This window comes from Schistocerca americana, chromosome 7 (assembly GCF_021461395.2).
Source record: "Schistocerca americana isolate TAMUIC-IGC-003095 chromosome 7, iqSchAmer2.1, whole genome shotgun sequence".
NCBI classification, from domain to species: Eukaryota; Metazoa; Arthropoda; class Insecta; order Orthoptera; family Acrididae; genus Schistocerca; species Schistocerca americana.
The window spans coordinates 617,046,501-617,069,976 of NC_060125.1; the positions used below are offsets into that span (position 1 = coordinate 617,046,501).

At 41.4% G+C, this 23,476-nt stretch overlaps 1 protein-coding gene across 1 annotated transcript in view; it reads right to left on the reverse strand.

The window, feature by feature from the left end:
- Positions 1-2,759, reverse strand: part of LOC124623147 (cytochrome P450 6a2-like) — a 128,747-nt gene extending 125,988 nt beyond the window's left edge. Inside the window, exon 1 of the mRNA XM_047148938.1 lies at positions 2,696-2,759. The gene's annotated coding sequence lies outside the window, so the exon portion shown is untranslated. The remainder of the gene's footprint in view (positions 1-2,695) is intronic.
- Positions 2,760-23,476: the final 20,717 nt, after the last annotated feature.

A 23,476-nucleotide genomic window follows, 5' to 3' on the forward strand; every position in this document is an offset into this window, starting at 1 on the left:
CGTATTCTTCACCACTGCTACACCCAGAAGCTGCAGCCTGAAGACGACTGCCCATAGCCAAAAATGCGGCCGTCTGCTGCTCAGTTGGCACACAGCATGCACACATCTTACTCATGACAGTATTACTAACTTAAGAACTAACTCTAAAAGCACAGACAGAAACCGAGATAAGCAACTTCAGCATAAATGAAAACTGCACTATAGTCTGCCTGACAGCTTCTTAAATGCTGAAAAAAACACGCAACACAATTTAATAGGTAAACTTCTGAGAAAACAGAGAAGAATATAAATACGTAACCTGCTCATTTCTGGTGTGTACCAAATGGCAGCTGGAGTCCAGATACTTTAAGAGCTACGAGCAATTCTTCATTCTCGATACTGTGTTACTCTTATACTGCAAGCTCTTTGCTCTCCATATCTACAGAGGTGGTAATATGGACTAAAGTAAGAGAATAAAGTCCAGTTAACATTGGCTCTTGAAGAGTGTGAGTGAAAGCACTTGTTGTCTTCGCTATTGTGAAACACATCTCTGTTACTCAACAAGTGATCGTAGGCATGGATTTTAGACGATACGTTTACTGAATGGTTCCTCCCCAAATATGGGAAGCAAAGAGCTTGTAATACAAGAAATTTGTTTCATTGTATCGAAGATGAAGAAGTTCTCGTAGGTCTTAAAGTATGCATTTTAGAGCCCGCAGTTATTTCACTTTTTGCGTTAATTGATCACATCGTGAAATGCTGACCATTCCTCCTGAGACACAATGTACACTCTTAAAAGTGATGTACGTATAATACTGTTTTGAGGTACGCGGGAAGTTATTTTCATGTCCGAGGAATTCTCTCCCTTCAGAATTACATGCTGTGTTCTGTTTGCTGGAAACTCTTGAATCTCACCACGGATGTCAGCAACTACCGCCCAATCTCTCTTCTGATAGCTCTATCAAAAATTTTTGAGAAAGTAATGTATTCAAGAGTAGCCTCCCATATTTGTAAAAATAAAGTACTAACAAAATGTCAGTTTGGTTTTCAGAAAGGCTTTTCAACAGAAAATGCTATATACGCTTTCACTGATCAAATATTAAATGCTCTGAATAACCGGACATCACCAATTGGTATTTTTTGTGATCTGTTAAAGGCCTTTGATTTTGTAAATCATGGAATTCTTTTAGATAAGCTAAATGATTATGGTTTTAGTGGGGCAGTGCACAAATGGTTTAATTCATACTTAACTGGAAGAATGCAGAAAGTTGAAATATGTGGTTCATGTAATGTTAAAACGACAGCTGATTCCTCAAACTGGGGGGGCTATCAAGTACAGGGTCCCACAGGGTTCGGTCTTAGGTCCTTTACTGTTCTTGATATACATTAATGACTTACCATTCCAAATTGATGAAGATGCAAAGTTAGTTCTTTTTGCTGTGATACAAATATAGTAATAACATCCAAAAAGCAAGAACTAAGTGATGTAATTGTAAATGATGTTTTTCACAAAATTATTAAGTGGTTCTCAGCTAATGGACTCTTTTTAAATTTTGATAAAACACAGTATATACAGTTCTGTACAGTAAATGACACAGCTCCAGTAATAAAATATAGACTTTGAACAGAAGTCTGTAGCTAAGGTAGAATTTTCAAAATTTTTAGGTGTGTCGATTGATGAGAGGTTAAACTGGAAGAAACACATTGATGGTCTGCTGAAACGTCTGAATTCAGCTACGTATGCTATTAGGGTTATTGCAAATTTTGGTGATAAGAATCTCAGTAAATTAGCTTACTATGCCAACTTTCATTCACTGCTTTCGTATGGCATCATATTCTGGGGTAATTCATCGTTGAGTAGAAAAGTATTCATTGCTCAAAAACGTGTAATCAGAATAACTGCTGGAGACCATCCACGGTCATCCTGCAGACATCTATTTAAGGATCTAGGGATCCTCACAGTAACCTCACAGTATATATATTCACTTATGAAATTTGTTGTTAATAATATAACCCAGTTCAAAAGTAATAATGTGCATAGCTATAACACCAGGAGAAAGGATGATCTTCACTATGTAGGGTTAAATCTGACTTTGGCACAGAAAGGGGTAAATTATGCTGCCACAAAGGTCTTTGGTCACCTACCAGACAACATCAAAAGCCTGACAGATAGCCAACTAACAATTAAAAATAAAAGAATTTCTAGATGACAATTCCTTCTACTCATTGGCTGAATTTTTAGACATAAATTAAGGGAAAAAAATCAACAACTTAAACATTAGTGTCATGCAATATTTTGTGTACTTTAATATCTTGTGCAGACATCTTTTATTAACTTGACACGTTCCACATCATTACGAAGTGTCTTATTCATGATCTATGGAACAAGTATTAATCTAACTAATCTTATCTAATCTAATCGTAGTTGGTCTGATATTTCGTACGATCGTGTTTTGTTCATTAGGCGCCAGTGTGTATTACCTACAATCGTTCTGACCCGGGCTCCACTCACAAACTGAAAAGCGGCAAGGGAAAATAGTGCGGGTAGCAAAAGTATAGCCTCGCCACACACTGTAATGTGGATACCGGAATATAGGTGAAGATTAACGTCAACGCGTCTACATCGCCACAGTACACAGCTAGCGGGTAGATGAAGGTCAACATTCTTTCTTCAAACCAACACAAGAGTGAATTTTGTGAGTGAAAGTGACTTTACCTGAATTGAGAACTGCTTTGCTGCGACGGCGCTCCCTCCGCTGTGTAAGGAAACAATGCGCCTCCAACTGTTCGTAAACACGTGTAAAGAACGCTTCTTGCGGCTGTACTTTGGCCACCGGAAACACGTATGTTGATAAGGCGGTATGCAGGCTCAGTTCAGACCTCTACGTGCAGATAACACGCAGTTGTTTGCAGTGCACGAAGGGCATGTCTAAGATGCGTTCGAGACACGTGCTTCGCTAAGCACAAAAATTCTCGCCGAAGACCAAGTCTACTGGCCAGATGAAGCGCAGTTCGAAGAACTGTTGGCGGCATGTGAATCACATTCAGATTCCACGAAATTTGTAGGCCGTGTATTAGTTCCCCGACATCGCAAAAGTGACGGAACCTCATTAAAAATCAGCATTTTCTATTGTATGTATGACTTTTGTTTACCTGTAGACAAAACGGGATTCAAACTACAGCAGCGAATATTTATCGTCTCGCAGTACATTGGACGCTCCGGAATAGCTTGAAGGAAACATACACGAGCTTAGTAGCGAGTTGGCTCACCTTTGGAAAGCAAACGGCAATGATTCTGCGTGGCATGCATTGGACAAGTCGTTAGCAGGTATCCGGAGGTACGTCGCACTAGATGTCTACGCTCAGGTCAGGCAGTTCCCATAAACTTTACGCACGAGGTTCCAGGACGCGGAATTGGTGCCGGACAGCGTCCCGTACAAGTTGTGTCAGGTTCCAATGAGCTGAATCTGATGGTGAAGATACGAGCGTTAGTCCATTATTAAGCACCCCGAACCACCTTAACACTAGCCTCGCCTTATGCCACGCACAGCAATGCTGGTGGAAGGTGCCGCCACCTTCGGGGAAGACTTCGTGTGTTAAGGGATACAAGTGGTCCGCAACAATGGTCACGTAGTTCACATCTGCCATGGCACTTGTTATTACTACCACAATTCCCATGGGATCTCAAGTGAACGTTATCTATAGCATAAGAAAACAGGCCCGTAGTAGCTCATTTCATGCTGTTTCAGTTATTATCTTTCTCTATTTTGTCTCTAAAGTCTCGCAGGCAGAGTTTTCGTGTTGACTGGTTGAGCATTGGCTACGAAATTTTGAAGAAGATTGCGTTAGAGTGGCTTTCTTTATTTTATTTCAGTACCAGCATCCACTAACATACATACTCCGCAAGCCAACTTGTGGGGCGTGGCAGAGCTGGTCCCGTGCCACCACTACTCATTCACTTCTCTGTTCCACTTGCAGACAGAGCGAGAAGGAAACGGAGAGTAAAATTTTCTAAGTTCGAACATTGCCGTTAATCAATAACGCGAAAGTATCAACAGCAGCCATTCTGGAAGCGTCAACACTTCAGCAGTTTCGACACTCTCCATCGAGACTGGAAGCGATCTCAGCCGCAAATGATTAGAAGATGCAGCCCAGTAGGGGTTTCACTAAGCAGTGCAGACACTAACAAATTTTTAAGCAGATGTAGCGGAACTGAAGAGCTCCGGTGACCGCGGAAGAACAGAACCGATCCGGTCATTAGGAATGACATCGTAGTGTGGAGTCTGTCCTCCATGACGTAAATACTCCACCCCCACTAGCCTAGATCACTGGGTCAGTAGGATCGTGATGGCGTTCATGTCGTTCGCACTCGATTCTCTGGTTATGGTATGCGAACATCTCATGTGTGAGATTGTTCAAGTGTTGGTCTTACGAGAAAGTTTAGTAGCGATCGTATTTTTTTTTTTTTTTTTTAGTCATCACTCTTCTGTCTGATTTGATGCGGCCAGCCACGAATCACTCTCCTGTGCTAACCTCTTGATCTCTGAGTAGCAATTGCAATCTGCGTCCTCAATTATCTGTTGGATGTATTCCAATCTGCCTTCCCCTACAGTTTTTCCCTCTGCAGCTCCCTCTAGTACGCTGGAAGTTATTCCCTGATGTCTTAACAGGCGTCCTATCAACCTGTCCCTTCTTCTTGTCTGTTTTCCAAATATTCTTTTCCTCTCCGATTCTGTGAGAACCTCCTCGTTCTTTGTCAGTCGACTTAATTTTCAACATTCCTCTGTAGCACCACATCTCAAATGCTTCGATTCTCTTCCTTTCCGTCCGTTCCGGTTTACTCACAGTCCATGGTTCACTACCATACAATGCTGTGCTCCAAACGTACATTATTACAAATTTCTTCCTCAGACTGAGGTCTATGTTTCATACTAGGAGACCTGTCTTGGTCAGAAATTCCTTTTTGCCTGTGCTAGTCTGCTCTTGATGTTCTCCTTGCTTCGACCGTCATTGATTATTTTGCTGCCTTGATAATAGAATTTCTTAACTTCATCCACTTCGTTATGTTTCTCAATATTCTCATTCTGCTACTTCTCATTACTTTCGTCTTTCCTCCATTTGCTCTCAGTCCATATTCTGTATTCATTAGACTGTTCATTCCACTCAACAAATCATGCACTTCTTCTTAACTCTCACTCACGGATGCATTGCCATCAGCGAATCGTATCAATGATATGCTATCACCTTGAATTTCAATTCCACTACTGAACATTACTTTTATTTCCATCATTCCTTCTTCACTGTATAGAAGGAAGCACACCAGCCAGCACTGATGGGTCCACCGAAACCTCTCCGGCCCAGACCAGAAGCTGCCCTGAAACTCCTGCACCGCACGAGTCTGACGGCCTGCCATACTGGGGGACATGTTCAGCATTCAGTATGACATCATGGCATCCATCATCGCGGTCCACCTGATGGGACAACGTGGACAGTGATCTGGGAGGGACTGAGAAGAACTGGAAACCGCATGTGAATCGAAGACACACGTTGCCGTCTCGGTCTTCTCCAAATAGGGGACACCGTCAAGGGCTGCCTACCTCGCCAGGAGGCGGCAAACCGCCTCACCAGGATGTCATCGATTTCCACTCCAAGTTGACGCAGCGTCCTCAGCAGCGTTGAGCAGTTGGAGTCAGAAATTTTCTTTCCGTGTTACGTGGCCACCAGCTATCGCCACAGACACGACAACGAATAATACTATTTAATGCGTCTAACGAAGCCACACAGGACCTCTGCCTGTATCCTAACAAAACAGTAGGTGTCCCTAGCCCTGCAGTGGGCGACCTGTACAGCTGTCTGAAGTTGACGTCGTGCGCGACCACCACACTTTGGGCTTTGTAGTTCTTAACTCTACAGGAAACGATTCTCGAATGAACCGAAAATCAATTTGCACCCAGTGTTATACCGTATGATTTGGGAATAACTGGCTCGGTTTCGTGTTTTCGCCATCGTGAAAGTTTGTAACGCTGCTAATTTAATTCACACTGGCCAGTCGTACTATTTAATCAAATGAAGACATGTTCTGAACAAGTACTACAATTCGTAGTTATCTCTGTGACATGGCTGCAATGGAGTCTGTGCAAACTTCGCCCAACACGGCTATTGCGGTTTATATAGCAACAGCACTCACCCACTTTTCCACTTGATAAAATGTAAATAACGTAAGAGAGAGGTTCATGTTAAGAATTAATAAGACGAAAGTTCAAAATGGTTCAAATGGCTCTGAACACTACGGGACTTAACTTCAGAGGTCATCAGTCCCCTAGAACTTAGAACTAATTAAACCTAACTAACCTAAAGACTTCACAAACATCCATGCCCGAGGCAGGATTCGAACCTGCGACCGTAGTGGTCGCGCGTTTCCAGACTGTAGCGCCTAGTCATTACTGGTATAAAACAGATAATTATTCGCACCAATGCATTTACAACGACACATACAACCTTAGTACACCTGCACCAGGAGGAGGAAAGAGTGGAGAGAAAAGTGACAGGTGAAGGGTGCCAGAGAAAACACGAATATTAATTTTGCAAAGCTCGTCCTTCGCTCACTCTATTCCTCTGGAGTTTAACTGACGCCAATTTTACGATTTTAAGTTTTAAACCTATAAGTTCTTTTCTTATTATAGCCAACATATGCTATAGACAGACTATTAAATCTGTTCTAAAAGAAATAAATTTTATTTAGATAAGAAAGTAAAGAAAAAATACTATTGTGTCTCTGTAACCTATAGCTATAGTGATGTATGTGGTTAGAATCTCCTGTAGGTATCATTGCGTGTATCATTAATTGAATTACAATGCGCAATAACTAAGTCCGTGGAGACTTCCGTATCATGCTTGTGAGGCGTTCTTGCTGATAAATAGTTGAAAAAGCACTATCCGCCATCACCGTGTGTGTTAAAGGGCCGGATTTAATTCATGTTTTCTTGATGAAAGACAACTTCTCAGCCTACATCACGTTTGTAAAACCATTATGTATGATATTAGATCTTGGTTGAGAAGCTTCAGGTTGAATATATGCAGATTGCCCTGTATTTCTCAGCATGACGAAGTCAGTCAGTGTTTTATTTGTGGAATTATTGACTTTATGAAGTGGTTAACATTTATTCATGCTAATAAACAGTCACTATTATCCATGCACAACTTTCTGTTTGGCCTCCCTCCATATGCCACCTCTCCTTATGCTCCTCATTAAATTCTCCCTGAAAGAAAGCGTATTTAAATTTCGGAGCTTGTTCTCAGCCATAACACTAAGAGAGAATGAATCGTCTGTTGCAGAACCATCTAGCGTTTACCCTTGCGTGTTTTCTTAAAACATATTAACTTTATTTAGGCCCGGTAAGGGAGATTATCCAAGGTTTCACCCAACATTGCATACTTTTGAACGTCGCCAAAAATAAATCATATAAACAATTTCCTCCCCCTCTCCCTCCTTGGCTCTCGACCTCTCTCTCTCTCTCTCTCTCTCTCTCTCTCTCTCTGAGATACTTTGGTAGACAACAAACCCCCGTAAGATGAGTATAAACACTACGCTACAAAATTAAAAGATCACTTTACCGAAACCCCATAACTGTCTCCCAGTCCGATGCAGAAGTTTGAAATTTGGCACAATGATGCCTACAGGCTTCCTCTGCAGTGGTGAAAACGTTTCGTGCTCTACTACGTCACCTGTTGTCACGGAGACCCTTAGAACAGCAAGGTGTCGTCACATGCAAAAAAACAATGGCTCAGAGGTTCATGTGAGCTATAAGGAGGCGTAAGCCTGTCACACTGATAGTAAATTCCACCACAATTCTGCCCAATGCCACCATGGACATGCCATACAATGCATACATGTCACACAATACAGAGGTCGTCTCACCGTCTCTTACGTACATTTCGCTTATTCTTCTGACGCCTCAGTGAGCATGCGTCAGTTTTGCACGTTACGAACGTACCTGTCAGAAACTTTGACACACATTTAGCCTCGTGGCGCCTGAGGGTTAGGAAACCCCTTCGACACTCCTCTAGTGGTATTTGCCTAATCCAGGCGCTAGAGCAGCCGCGAGGCAGAATGGGTGTCGGAGTTTCTGACAGAGACATATGTGGCCCCGTCACCTAAAGTGAGTGGCTGAAACCGAGGCTGTTGCCGAACTCAGAAGTGTTTGACGGACCGTTTGCCGTTTCATTCAGGAACATCGAATGGTTTTAAACGGTCTCTAGTGGTTCCACCGTAGATACCGGAGCAAAAAAAAGTTCAAAAGGTTCAGTCTCTAGATGTCCTTGGAGTGGGGTTAAAACGCCGAGAGGGTGGCAGCAATATCGAACGTTGTCAAGAATGTCGTTCTGTTACTTACTGCACTGCGAACAGAGGTTTTCCTCCCGCTAGATATATGGGAACCAACACCCCAACGGAAAGGGTGGTTTTATTAACACCCTTTATGCCACAAACAAAAGAAAAGTTTGGAGTAGGAATTAAAAACCATGGAGAAGAAATTAAAACTTTGAGGTTCACCGATGACATTGTAATTCCGTCAGAGACAGCAAAGGACCTGGAAGAGCAGCTGAACGGAGTGGACAGAGTCTTGAAAGAAGGGTATAAGATGAATATCAACAAAAGCAAAACGACGATAATGGAATGTAGTCGTATTAAATCGGATGATGCTGAGGGTATTAGATTAGGAAATGAGACGCTTAAAGTAGTAAAGGAGTTTTGCTATTTGGGTAGCAAAATAACCGAGAATGGTCGAAGTAGGGAGGATATAAATTGTAGTCTGGCAATGGCAAGGAAAGCGTTTCTGAAGAAGAGAAATTTGTTAACATCGAGTATAGATTTAAGTGTCAGGAAGTCTCTTCTGAAAGTATTTGTATGGAGTGTAGCCATGTATGGAAGTGAAACGTGGACGATGAATAGTTTGGACAAAAAGAATAAAAGCTTTCGAAATGTGGTGCTACAGAATAATGCTGAAGATTAGATGGATAGATCACATAACTAATGAGGAGGTATTGAACAGAATTGCGGAGAAGAGCAATATGTGGCACCACTTGACTAGAAGAAGGGATCGGTTGGTAGGACATATTCTGAGGAATCAAGGGATCACCAATTTAGTACCGGAGGGCAGCGTGGAGGGTAAAAATCGTAGAGGGAGACCAAGAGATGAATACACTAAACAGATTCAGAAGGATGTAGGTTGCAATAAGTACTTGGAGATGAAGAATCTTGCACAGGATAGAGTGGCATGGGGAGCTGCATCAAACCAATCTCAGGACTGAAGACCACAACAACAACATGCCACCCCCGTGGGGCCTTTTCGTGTCGAGCGAAGAGGTGTGTCAGAAATGTTTGCCTCGGTCACCCACAAGAAAACTTTCTGATTTCAACACTGAGTGTTGCGGTTCCGACCTTCATTGCAGAGGTGACGAAATGTGGGAAAGAGAGGGTGTGACGACTTTATGGTCGTACGACCCGTTAATAGAGGTGTTGGGCAGTATTGTGTCGAGACTTGGTGCCTATATGACGGTATTGCCGCACCTTACATCTCACAAGAGCTTCTCAGAAGTGGTCTACTTTTTTAATGCGTCAACATCTGACTGTGTGCCTGAACCCGAGTGTGATCTCTCAAGGCGTCTCACTTTTGCATCGCTACAGAGCGAGGCTGTAGACATCTTTTCATTCAAACTTATACATCAGAACGGGAGACAATTATGAGCTTTCAAAAAAGTGACCCTTCAATTGTGTTGCGCAGCAGATTTTCTTAACTACAGCTCACCACTTTTACTTAGAGACTCTGCTCAGGATCTCTTTTGTGGCCAGTAGTCGAGATATCGTTAGCAAAACACCGATCTTTCAATAATAATGCCCGAACTTGCCTGCGTTCGTGCGGTGCTTTTGGACTAGGCGTTTGGTTGCGACTCATATGACGGCGAATCCAGACACGATCATCGATCTGCCATGACAGGAGTCGTGATCCATCCGACCAGGCGACACGTTTCAACTGATCCACGGTCCAGTCTCGATGATTCCGTGCCCTCTGCAATCGTAACTGACGATGTACAATACTGGCCATTAAAATTGTTACACCAAGAAGAAATGCAGATGTTAAACGGGTATTCATTGGACAAATATATTACACTAGAACTGACATGTGATTACATTTTCACGCAGTTTTGGTGCATAGATCCTGAGAAATCGGTACCCAGAACAATTACCTCTGGCCTTAATAACGGCCTTGATGCGCCTGGGCATTGAGTCAAATAGAGCTTGGGTTGCGTGTACAGGTACAGCTGCCCATGCAGCTTCAATACGATACCACAGTTCATCTAGAGTAATGACGGGCGTATTGTGACAAGCCAGTTGCAAGGCCACCATTGACCAAATTTTTCAGTTGGTGAGAGATGATAATATGCTGGCCAGGGCAGCAGTCGAACATTTTCTGTATCCAGAAAGGCACGTACAGAACCTACAACATGAGGTCGTACATTATCCTGCTGAAATGTAAGGTTTCGCAAGGTTCGAATGAAGGGTAGAGCCACAGGTCGTAACACATCTGAAATATAACGTCCACTGTTCAAAGTGCCGTCAATGCGAACAAGAGGTGACCGAGATGTGTAACCAATGGCACCCCATACCATCACGCCGGGTGATACGCCAGTATGGCGATGACGAATACACGCTACCTATGTCGCCAAACACGGATGCGATCATCATGATGCTGCAAACAGAATCTGGATTCACCCGAAAAAAATTATGTTTTGTCATTCATGCACCCAGGTTCGTCGTTGAGTAAACCATCGCAGGCGCTCCTGTCTGTGATGCAGCGTCAAGGGTAACCGCAGCATGGTCTCTGAGCTGATAGTCCATGCTACTGCAAACGTCGTCGTACTGTTCGTGCATATGGTTGTTGTCTTGCAAACGTCCCCATCTGTTGACTCAGGGATCGAGACGTGGCTGCACGATCCGTTACAGCCATGCGGATAAGGTGACTGTCATCTCTACTGCTAGTGATACGAGGCCGTTGGGATCCAGCACGGCGTTCCGTATTACCCTCCTGAACCCACCGATTCCATATTGTGCTAACAGGCATTGGATCTCGACCAACGCGAGCACCAATGTCGCGATACGATAAACCGTAACCGCGATAGGCTACAATCCGACCTTTATCAAAGTCGGAAACGTGATGGTACGCATTTCTCCTCCTTACACGAGGCAGCACAACAACGTTTCACCAGGCAACGCCGGTCAACTGCTGTTTGTGCGTATGAGAAATCGGTTGGAAACTTTCCTCATGTCAGCACGTTGTAAGTGTCGCCACCGGCGCCTACCTTATGTTAATACTCTGAAAAGCTAATCATTTGCATATCACGACATCTTCTTCCTGTCGGTTAAATTTCGCGTCTGTCGCACGTCATCTTAGTGGTGTGGCAATTTTAATAACTAGTAGTGTAGTTGGGTCAGCATGGGGACACGTGCTAATCGTCTGCTGCAGAGCCGCTTGTTCAACAATGTACGATGAACGATGTGTTCCGAAACACTTGTGCCTGCTGCAGCTACGTACTCTGCCATTAGATCTGCCGGAGATCGCTACCTATCGTGTTTCACAGAGCAGGCAGACCTCTGACCTCCATATTCTGTGAGATGACGTGGAAGTCCTTCAATCTGCTTCTATACGGACCTGGACAGCAGCGCGCCAACTGCCGACCACTTTCAGCACGGCCGTGGAGCCTGCTCCCAGACGCCGAAACAACCTGCCCTCTCTGTCACAGTCACTTATATCAGTGGCACGTTTCGCCGCTACAGTTACTTCCCAATCGTTTTCGCTCGGCTTGTATGCCTATTTAATGTTTCACCTCATCAGTGTACAACTTGAAGATGTACGAGGCGAATTAACTATGAAGTGGCTTTACTGCGTGGTCGAGAGGACAGATAAAGTTTGTCTATCGAAAAGTAATCCAGAAAAGCTGATCGACGTGCAAGTGGCATATTTATTTATATTGTATTTTTCGTGTGTGTGAAGGTGCCCCCGTAAAGTTTTCATGCCGTTCATAGCACGTTAAGTGCAAGAAACGTGTACGTATCAGTAACCGAAACTCGTCATCTGTAGCGTCATATGAGGAAGCCCGCTACGATTACTTTTGGTTTCTCGAGCTATCGAACCACCTTTATTAACACAGTAATGTGCAGAAACCCTCATTTGGGCTGCTGAGAATCGCATACCATTTTCAAGAGTCCGGTCTGGACTACAAAAGGTCTGTATTTGGCAAGCAATGTCATTTAAGCGAAGCTGTCATATTATTTCGTGGCAGAATGAACAGTAAGAGCTGCTTAAAGATTGTGCGACAATTTCACAAAGGTGACAGAAGTCGTGGTATACCTCCTAACATCATACCGGACCTCCTTTTCCCTGGTGTAGTGTAGAAACTCGAAGTGGCGTGGACTCAACAAGTCGCTGGACGTCACCTGCAGAAATATTTAGCCAAGCTGCCTCTGCAGCCGCCCACAGTTGTAAAACAGCTACCGGTGCTGGATGTGCACGAACTGATCTCTCGATTATGCCCCAGAAACGCCGATGGGATTCATGTCTGGGTGGTCAAAATCATTCGCTTCAATTATCCAGAACACTCTTAAAATCAGTTGCGAACAACTGTGGCCAGGTGACATGGTGCATAGTCATCGATAAAAATTCCAGTGTTGTTTCGGAACATGAAGTCCACGAGTAGCTGCAAATGGTCTACAAGTAGGCATAATCAGTCCATTCAATGCAAATGCTACACTATTATGGATCCACCACCAGCTTCCACATACATTGTGAAAATTTAGATCCATAGCTTCACGAGGTCTGCGCCACACTCAAACCCTACCATCAGTTCATACTAACAGAAATCGGGAATCATCTGACCAGCCATGGTTTTTCGGTCTCGTCTAGGGTTAAACCTATACAGTCACTCTCACCAGAACCATATGAAGAACTTTAAATTGAGCCCACAACTACTCACGGACGTAGACCATACATTTTCAGACGAGGAGAAACAGAGATTTGTACAAACCCCTATGCATCTAATATGGAATGCTGACCCAAATTCTATCCAACATTCCTTCCATCAGGCCAGTTCTAAATTTGTGGCCAGCAACTTATTAATGAATCACATAGAAAAAGTAATATTTTAAGATGTAATAATGACTACATTATCTACTATCAATACAAGCACACAGATGTCATAATGTCTATGGCAGATGAACCTCTGACCAAACTACGGTTATTACATGAAAACATAGAAGGATAACACAACAACATAAAGCCTACAGTAGAAGACAATCGAAATAAAACTACCTGGATAAACCCTAGAAAAGAGACTCACAACTAAATCTCTGATATATACACAAAGCTCATAGTAACAGGAAGTTGAATAAATCAAACCTCAGATTGCCTACAGAACCACAAAAACTAAAGGTCACATGTAATTATGAAGAACAGATTGAGTAAAATACGCCAAAACCCTTTATATCACCAAAACGCTGGACACTAAAGCAGACAGTATTCTGATTTTTTACAAAGGAATAATACTATATATAATAAACCAGTCAATGAAGAACAAGAACCAGCCTAACACTTCAACAGCGTAAATATAGAAATACACTTATAACACGAAAATGAAAGATGTTAAGAGTAAAACAAGCAACACAACTCCAAGGAAATGGCATGCAGTCACTTCTCACAATAAATTCACACACATAATATTCATGCATCATGAGAGATTATTCATGCATACAAACTAATAATTGAAAACACAACACGTTCTGAAAGGGAGGGTTCACATACTAGCAATCTGAAACGTACAAGCAGAACTGCTAAATTATATCACAGAAACTGGTAGAAGCTGCGATGGACAGTATAAAACACGTATCAGGATATGTCAGCACGCTACAAGCAATTCAGTATTTGTAGATCAGCTTAAACAAGAATATCACAAGCCAAGACAAAACAGATAATTATTTAAATCAGTAAAAAAAGGCGTCTCCTCACTTTTACATGTACATCTACGTCCATACTCTGCAAATCATTGTGAAGTGCCTGCAGAGGAGAGGCTAGGTCCCATTGCATCAGTTATTGGGGCTTTTCCCCTTTCCATTCACGTATGGAGCGTGAGAAGAATGGCCATTTGCATGACTCTGTGTGTCCTGTAAGTAATCCAGTCCTGTCCTCACAATCCCTATGGAAGCGATAGTTAAAGGGTTGCGGTATATTTCTAGAGTCATCATTTAAAGCCGATTTTCCAAACTTCGGAAGTAGGCATTCAGGGGATAGCACACCTCTATTTTCAAGTTTCTGCCAGTTCATTTCTTTCAACGTCTCGTGACATTCCCCCGCTTGTGAAACAAACCTATCAGCATTATTGCTGCCCTTCTCTGTATACATTCAACATACCACGTAAATCCTATCTGGTATGAGTCCCACACACTTTAGAAACTTTCTAGGATTGGCTGCACCAGTAGTTCGTAATCGATCTTCTTTGTAGACTTACTGCATTTCTGTAGTATTCTACCACTCCTTACCCAGTTCTCAGTCTGTGTGTTTGTTCCATTCCACCTCCCTAGCAAGTGTTACACGAAGGTATTTGTACGAGCTGACCAGTTACAGCTGTCATTCACTGACATTGTGGTCATAGGTACTAAGTTTCTGAGAAGTGTCCAATTTAACGTTTCTCAACATTTCAAACAAGTTGCCAGTCTTTGCATCACATTGAAATATTATCAAGATTTGACTGAATAATTGTGCAGCTTCTTTTAGATCGTACTGCATTATAGATAACTGCATCAACAGCGAAAAGACTGAAGTTACTATTAATATCGTTCGCAAGACCTTTAACATGTGACATGTACAGCAAGGGACCCAACACACATCCTGCGGAGTACCCCAAGTTACTGCTGTATCTATCGATGACTGTCCATCCAAGACAACTTTCTGCATTCTCCGTACCAAAAAAATCTGCAATTCAAATTTCACTTTATATCTCATGCAATCACACTTTTGGTAATGACCATAGATGTGGTATTGGGACAAATGCTTTTCGGAAATGGAGAATTTACCTGAATGGCTTGATCCAAGGCTTTCAGTAGGCCATTCTACAAAAATGTGAGTAGGATTCCACATGATAGATTCTTTTAGGAATCCCTGCTGGTTGGGCAGGATGAGGCTATTCTGTCCGAGACACCTCATTACATTCGAACTCAGAATATGTCCCAAAGGTTCTACGTCATATGTATGGGAAGGATATTGGAAAGTAGTTTTGTCGATCGCTTCTGCTAAACTTTCTTTCAGACTGGTGTGACCTGTACTTTGTTCCAAATACTGGGCTCGCTTATTTGTTCGAGGAACCTGCGACAAATTATATTTGACCGAAGGGCCAACTCAGCCACAAATTCAGTATTGAATCTGATAGAGAGTCCATCAGCCTCTGAGGCTTTGTTCAGTTACAACGATCTAATCTCCGTCTCATTAGTATCTATTTCACTCATGTTTTCGTTGGTACGAGAATCTAATTGGGATAATTATTCTGAGTTTTTCTTTGTAAAGGAACATTCGAAACCAGAGTTAAGCATTGGCTTTGGTGTGACTAGGAGCCTTTTACATACGACCAGAATTTCTTTGGGTTTTGTTTGAAATCATTAGACAATATTCTGGTATGATAGTCACTGACGGTGTCACATATTTGCCGTTTGGAGAGCCAAACGCGTTTCTTTCAGCACCACTCCATCTATAACCCTACGCTTTGTTTTATGTTTATTATGCAGTAGCCTTGTTTAGAAGTTTCTTTACGATGACTGTATACCATGGAGGGTCCCTCCAATCATGAACTGTTTTACAGGGTACGTATCTATCCAGTCGATAATCAAGTATCGCTATGAACTTAAGACGTAGTTCCTCTACATGCCCCTTTCCTGTGCTGCAAGTTTCAAGTTCCTAACTGATCAATGACTCTGCTGTTTTTTTATCTAATTTGCTTAACATATTATCTTTCTATTGGTATTAGCTGTCTCATGTACTTTGGTAAACTTTCTTGCTACAACCTCATCATGGTCACCGAAACCACTCTCTGTGTGAACATCTTCAAAGAGGTCATGTCTGTTTGTTGTCATTATATCAAATGTATTTACATCATGAGAGGGGCTTAGAATTATCTGTTCAAGCACTTTAGCAATGCGTGAGAGTATGTCTTGTCACGTCCATCACACATAAAACTGTAACTGTCCCTGTTGATTATTGGATGACGAAATTCTCTTCCATTAAGGATCTTACGCACAAGTTGTAACCTCCCCCTCGCTTATCGACCTTAATGACAGTGAAAAATTAAACCGCGTGCACCTAATGGAAATCTGGGAAAAGCAATCGTCACCGAAGTTAATTTGTCGGTAAAGAGGGAGGAAAGGGTTACATCTAAATGAAAGGAAAAATGCAAATGAAATTGGTGGAAATTAATTTTGAGAAAGGGTGAAATTAATAAAGAAAGTAAATGTGCAGTCGTTACGGCAACAACTAATTGGCGCTAATTAGATATTTGAGATTTTGGGAAAATTTCGGTCGCCAGTCCTATGGACAACTACTATAATAACTGAAAATGAGAGATTAATGCACATATAATTAGCACTAAAAGTGTGGTAACTGAAGGTTGACACGTGTTGTGTGAAAACTGAATGTTTGTCAGAAGTAATAAATTTCTCTACACTCTGACTTAATTTACCAAAATAATTAATAAAACTGGAAAATTGAAAGTTAATTTAGTGACTGAAATTAATAGTGAACTTTGTTTCTGAAGCACTACGAAATTCAATAAAATAAGGTTAGTCAGGCTACCTCAACAATCATTTCAAAAGCTACTTGAATTTACACAATTAAGAAATAAGAGATTTAACTTTGAACTTGAATTAAATGATTCTGAACAATTAACAATAGTAAAATTTAGTACGTACCAAGCTGAGCTGCAGTCACAGGTAAGCTGAAGTATGGTAACAGAACTCGCACTCTTAATTTGTGCTTGTGTAATCTAAATATTGTAGCCAGCTATGAATACTTTAACTGAACTTTGAAATTAAAGCAGTGAAATGAAATGATATTACATTAATGCTGGCGTTTGAATTTCAACGACACTCGGGTTCATTCCATAAAAGGAAGGGACCCTGATTGGTAATGCAATTGGGGCAATGAGCAACAAAGTTTCATGCTACGTTGCTGTAATTTTGTGAGACAAATTGAACAGTTCGAAAAGCTGAGGTCTGCCATACAGTTCTAAAGCTTGACGTCCTTTTAGTCTTCCTTGTTGGTTGATTGAAAGTTTGAAGTCGTCGGTCGAGGAGGTGGCGACAGTCACTCATTGTCGGCCGTCGCTGTTGCAGAAGCTGGATGTTGTCGCGCCTTCTTCTCGACACGATCACCAGGCGAAACGGGCTCTTGATGTGCGTCAGCTAATGCTTCCCGTCCGCGACACCGTATCAGAAATTATCATAGCAAGTCGAACGCAATTACATGCTGCCAAACCCTGAAGGCGCGGCAACTGGCTGGAGTGTCACGCAACACACCTGCTCCACCGCCCTACTCCAGCCAGACTCTACTCTGCCCGCACTGCATGCTGCGGAGTTGACACTACCAAAGATCCTAAACACTTTGGTTCTCCACACGACCTATCGATGTAGTTGTCCGTTAGTATAGCTTTCTCTAGGCAAGACCCAGCTTAAAAATATTTACAAAGCAGACCCATTATACATCGACATAAATGCATAAATATATATATGCAAATAGCAAAATAATTACAATACATAGAGACACAGAAATGTCATACCTTCATGTAATAAAATTAGGAAAAAATTTATAGTACAATAGATGGAAATAGGAGGATATGCATTTCCGGCATTACAGAGTGATCTGAGGTTTTCTCTAAGGTTTTCGGTCACATCAGGAGTTCAGTCTTTAATGTAACCCACAGCGTACGTACATACAGCAACAGTACACAATAATCATCGGGTTAATTAACAGGTAAACATTGTAAAGCTAACACCATACAGAATTATTGAACAAGTAATCGGAATGAAGTAAACAGAATCAACTCAAAAATTAATTGTTCTAGAGAGACAGTATAGCGTAAAATAGACATCTTCTATCTCTTTTCATTTTTGCCGCTTTCACACCGTTGCGTCTCAGTACCATTCCAGACTCCTTTCCTCCATTTTTGCCCTGCCTCTCGCCCCCGCTCTCCCTCATAAGTAACTACCAAATTACGTGCTCATCCGGTCACTTCATTAATTAAATGCACATTAACATAAGAGAAAATATACGATACACGTGTAACAAACATACAGCAAAATACTTTTTTTTTATGAAATGAACATAGAGTTCAGCACACAAATAAACAACAGCACAGACACAAAAATACACATGCTTACCTTAAGTCACAAAAAGGTAAACAAACATTTATTTGTAGTAGTGGTGCAATACTTTGTCATGGAAGTGGATAGCGTGGCAATGAAAACAGAAAATAAGTGGAAAATACCAGTGCCAAAAAAAGAAATACTTGACAAATGAGCGAGCAGACAACACTTCTTGGTGCATGCAGGAAACAAACAACATGTAATCTTACTTTAACCTGATGTAATATTATCCAGTAACCTGAAGTTGTCGCTCGAACGAAACTGATTGACTGTGAATGCAAACGCAACGTGGCTACAATTACACTTTCACTACTTGTGAGACCCCATGAAAAACGAGTGGCAGCAGGACAACGAACCTTTATGGAAAGATTAATGATGACATGCGGAAGAGAAACGACGTATGTACCACTGAAAGAAACAAATTTCAATTTGCACGTGAGAGAGTAACAATTGTCAATTGCATACCATGTTTACGTGTCAGGTTACAGCCGTTGCTCAGACTGACGACTGCATCCACGACAGACCGCACTCACACTAGGGACATCATTTCGCGATACTATTCGCAGCACTTTTCGAACGCTAGGCTACATCCGCAGCACTTTTCGAACTGTAGACTATGTCGTGACATAGCTCGCACGCTGACTGAAGATCGCTCACTGCGTCCAGAATCCCCAGCCCTGGCAGGAGTAGCTTCTTCAAAAATTTGTAGTGCAGTTTGCCGCCGGCTTCTCCCGGGAGCAATTCTCAAGTCGGCACTAAATTCGAACTTCCGGATCCTGTTCGCTAACCCCGCGCACAAAGAGGACCTCTACGTATTCTTAAATGCTTCGATACTCGCGAAGAGCAGGTGAACAGTTGCTGTTGTTTTGATAAAACAGCGTTACGAGGAAAGCACTGCTCACTTTGTCCCGGCCCATGTTGACCGTTTACAACTGCATTTTTAAAATTTGGTTATTACATATAATTTTTTAGTCTTTGGCATTAACCATTTAGCCGGACAAGTAAGTACCTACAAATTTGGTATACAGTACCACATGTACAACATACACATTATAAATTATATCAATTTCAGATAAACTTCATGCTACCGGCTGTACATTCACGCACTCAGCACTTTCCATGTATCACTACATCCCACGCTCGAAACTTTGAGTCTGACTTATAACTGGATATCCGCTTCTTTCAGAAACTGGGCAACGCTGACATTCTCCATTGTGGTGTCTGTAGCTGTGATGCACATTGATGTTTGTGTTTCAAAGCTACAACGCCGTATCAGTACCGGTGCCTATCAGCAAGTCATGACACTTATACTGCAAACAACGCAAATCCGGCATCCACAGTCTGAACATGATTCCCGTAAAGTTTGGTACCACTATGGTGAATAGTTTTCCGTATATATTCACTGCAGTACCGAACATTTAATTGTAACCATCATGCACATTCTACCCAAAAATATTACTCTCAGTCGACTACGTTAACGAATTTTTTGGAGTAAGTGAATGTCTACTTTTATTCAGTTACAAGGAGACGAAGAAGAACGGCGAAGGTTGATCCACCTGATACCAAGCAGTTTCATTCGAATCTGAGAGGTATTTAGTAAGTTACTGCGTATCACGTTATATTTACATCTGCTGTATAATAAATGTAGACGCGTTAAATGTTTCAACATGCGTATTACAAATGTTAATACGAAGAATAATACTTAAACACACTTTTTCATAGTTCAGCTACCTCATAAGTGGGTGAAATAAATAAGGCATGTAACACCACAGCTCTAATGCTGTACTGATTTATTTTGCTTTTGTTTTATTTAATGTTGCATTGCTGTGCTTCTGTAAATGTGTTTGTTTGAATAGATAACACAAAACTGTATACTCCTTTCTTTGTAAAAACTTTGAGTCATGGTCTGACTCTATGCGATGTAGTATAACTCACGTTTAAATGCTTTCACCCATTTGGAGGGAACAAAACTTACTGTATATGATTGTAATTTTGTGTGAATAATTTTTGGTAGAAACGTCAATATGTGTAAATGTTTTGTTTTATTTAATGTATTTGGTTGCTGTTATGTAAACTGCTGGTCCTCACTTAGGATTCTTAGTTATTCTGTGTGTAAAAGTTGTTGTGGGTCCCCTCGGGAACGGAACTGTGTAGCGCGCGCAAATTGTGGTTGGCCTAGGTAGAAAAGGTGGAACTGATAGTCAGTCGGGGACGAGCAACGAGTCGGAGACGAGCTACCAAACTGTGCACTGTCATGTAAATGTTACATATCGTGCTGGTTCCGAGAGAGACTTTTCCTGCCGCTTTCTAATGCCTCGGATGGATGGATAAATAGCTGGAACTATTCTGGAATTTGTACCTATCATCGCCACCAAGAAATGACAGAGTCCAGCAATGCTACCTGCAATTCCACCTAACAACATGCAATCGCCACCTTATTGCGCAGTCATTACATCGGAATGCTACAATGATGTACAGTGAAGGATCAGCTTAATGGATGTGTTAGTGTTCTCAAATATAAGGCAATTTATATCTGAATCTATGTACCTACCTTGATTTTTTCCTTATCATAACAGCTCTCAGGTTCCTGTCCGTTTGAGCTAAAGTGATATCCGAGTGTCCTTACTAAAAGAACATTAAAGCCCAGTATTTTGCTCATTATTGCCTCTTCAACAAAGTAAAAAGAAAGTTAAAGTTAATGTGGCAAGAGAGTGAGTTAAAGTATATGTTGTTTGCTGAAAATATTCCTATTAAAACTGCTTATTAAAGTGTTGTTGCCAACTTCAAAATTAAAATTTCTCAAGACTGAGGCTTATAAAGTTTTGCTTAGTAAATGATCACATTGCTGTCTGTAGTAAATTCAAAAAGGTGAGTTAGTTTCTTGCAATTTTGCCAACATTGTGTTTCACTGTAGTAAAAGTAGAAAACTGCAGTTATGAAACTTTAAATACTCATGCTCGTTAAGTGTATGTCTCTCTTGTGTATAGGAAGTGCATATTAATAATATTTAATAATATAACAGGATCCACAGTTTGTCTATTGTATTAATGCTGGGTAACAAGTAATGGGAAGACCACTGATTATATAAACCATAATTTCTTTATTCAAATGATAATGAGAAGCAACCTGTGAGTAGATTCCAATTAATTTTCATTTTTAAATAGTAAAGTGTTTAACTGAGAGAGACTTAACCTATATCCAATTAATGATTCTGCAGTGTATAGTAACAATAACGTTATAAAGAACATTCAGTTTGTGTAAGCCCTGAAAGAAATAGTGTGTTTGGTATCTGTTATAATTTTGCAAATAGTTTGTGCTGCTCCAGTTGTTAGCTTCAATCTTAACGTAAACATATGTATGTGTCAGAGTTTATTGCAATCGCGTGTGGCCAAGTATAGGTTGTGTTTATCGATTAGAGTTACTAATAACTATTATCTTGAACGAGAATGTTAATCATTCTCTTGCCCAGTTAAGCTGGCGACCGTTTTCTTTATCCGTTGAACAGTGCAGATAGGCAAAATTTTGTTTGTTACGGTTCAAATAATTACGTAATTCTGACTTTCATTTCCGATAAACCACCTCCGTTAGGTACAACACGGTCAACACAACAAAATTCCTCTCAGAGGGTAACACTGCTCTGTTGCTTTGTACCATAATTCCCTTAACAAGATCGTTTTATTTCACGACCTGCCACAACTTTAAAGTTATGGTATAGCAGCAGCAGGTAGGAGTGTTATAGGCAGAAAAACGCGTCTACCAAAAGCGGACACACACCTGCGTCATTTTAAATACACTGAAACTCTGCAGCACACTTTACAAAGAGTAATTTAAGTGAAAACAAGGAGGAACAAAAACATACACTTCAACAGCTTTTTAAACGAAATAGTTTTAGGTCCACAACTAAATCAGAAATGCAAATGCACTTGATTCCAGACCAGTGACGATGACTGAATTGAATAAAACTGGATACGTAAGTTTAAATAAATAACCACTTTCAGTAGCAGCATAAACGGATATAAAATACCTTTAGCAGACTTTTTATGTTTGTACGAAACTGTTGCCGTATGAGTCAATAAACGCAAGACAAAATATTAAATAAATCTTTAGATTCGGGACATGTAGCAGGAATTTTGTCTCCATCTTTCGTACTCAGAAAGAGAACTAGGCAGATGGAGTGTAGTGTTTGTTCACCGGTACGGTGGACGGCAGCCGTTGTAAAACCCAAAGAGGACACGATTGCAATAGGAATCACTGCTGATAGACATTTGAGACTTTATTAAAATTACTTTGATAGTATTTCCCGAAAATGGATTCCGCTGCAACAAATATCAATTCATTTCTTCGGCGTGTTTTTTTGAGTTTACCTTTCTGTTTATTATTTATTTCACGTACTTATGAGGCAGTTGAACCATGATAAAGTGTGAAACTTCCTGGCAGATTAAAACTGTGTGCCGGACCGAGTCTCGAACTCGGGACCTTTGCCTTTCGCGGGCGAGTGCTCTACCAACTGAGCTACCCAAGCACGACTCACGCCCAGTCCTCACAGCTTTACTTCTGCCAGTACCTCGTCTCCTACCTTCCAAATTTAACAGAAGCTCTCCTGCGAACCTTGCAGAACTAGCACTCCTGAAAGAAAGGATGTTGCGGAGACATTGCTTAGCCACAGCCTGGGGGATGTTTCCAGAATGAGATTTTCACTCTGCAGCGGAGTGTGCGCTGATGTAAAACTTCCTGGCAGATTAAAACTGTGTGCCGGACCGGCTTAGCCACAGCCTGGGGGATGTTTCCTGAATGAGATTTTCACTCTGCAGCGGAGTGTGCGCTGATATGAAACTTCCTGGCAGATTAAAACTGTGTGTCGGACCGAGACTCGAACTCGAGACCTTTGCCTTTCGCGGGCAAGTGCTCTACCAACTGAGCTATCCAAGCACGACTCACGCTCCTTCCCATGATAAAGTGTGTTTGACTATTTTTCTTCCTATTGACATATTTTTAATACGGATCGTGAAATATTTTACACATTTACTTTTAGTATACAAGAGA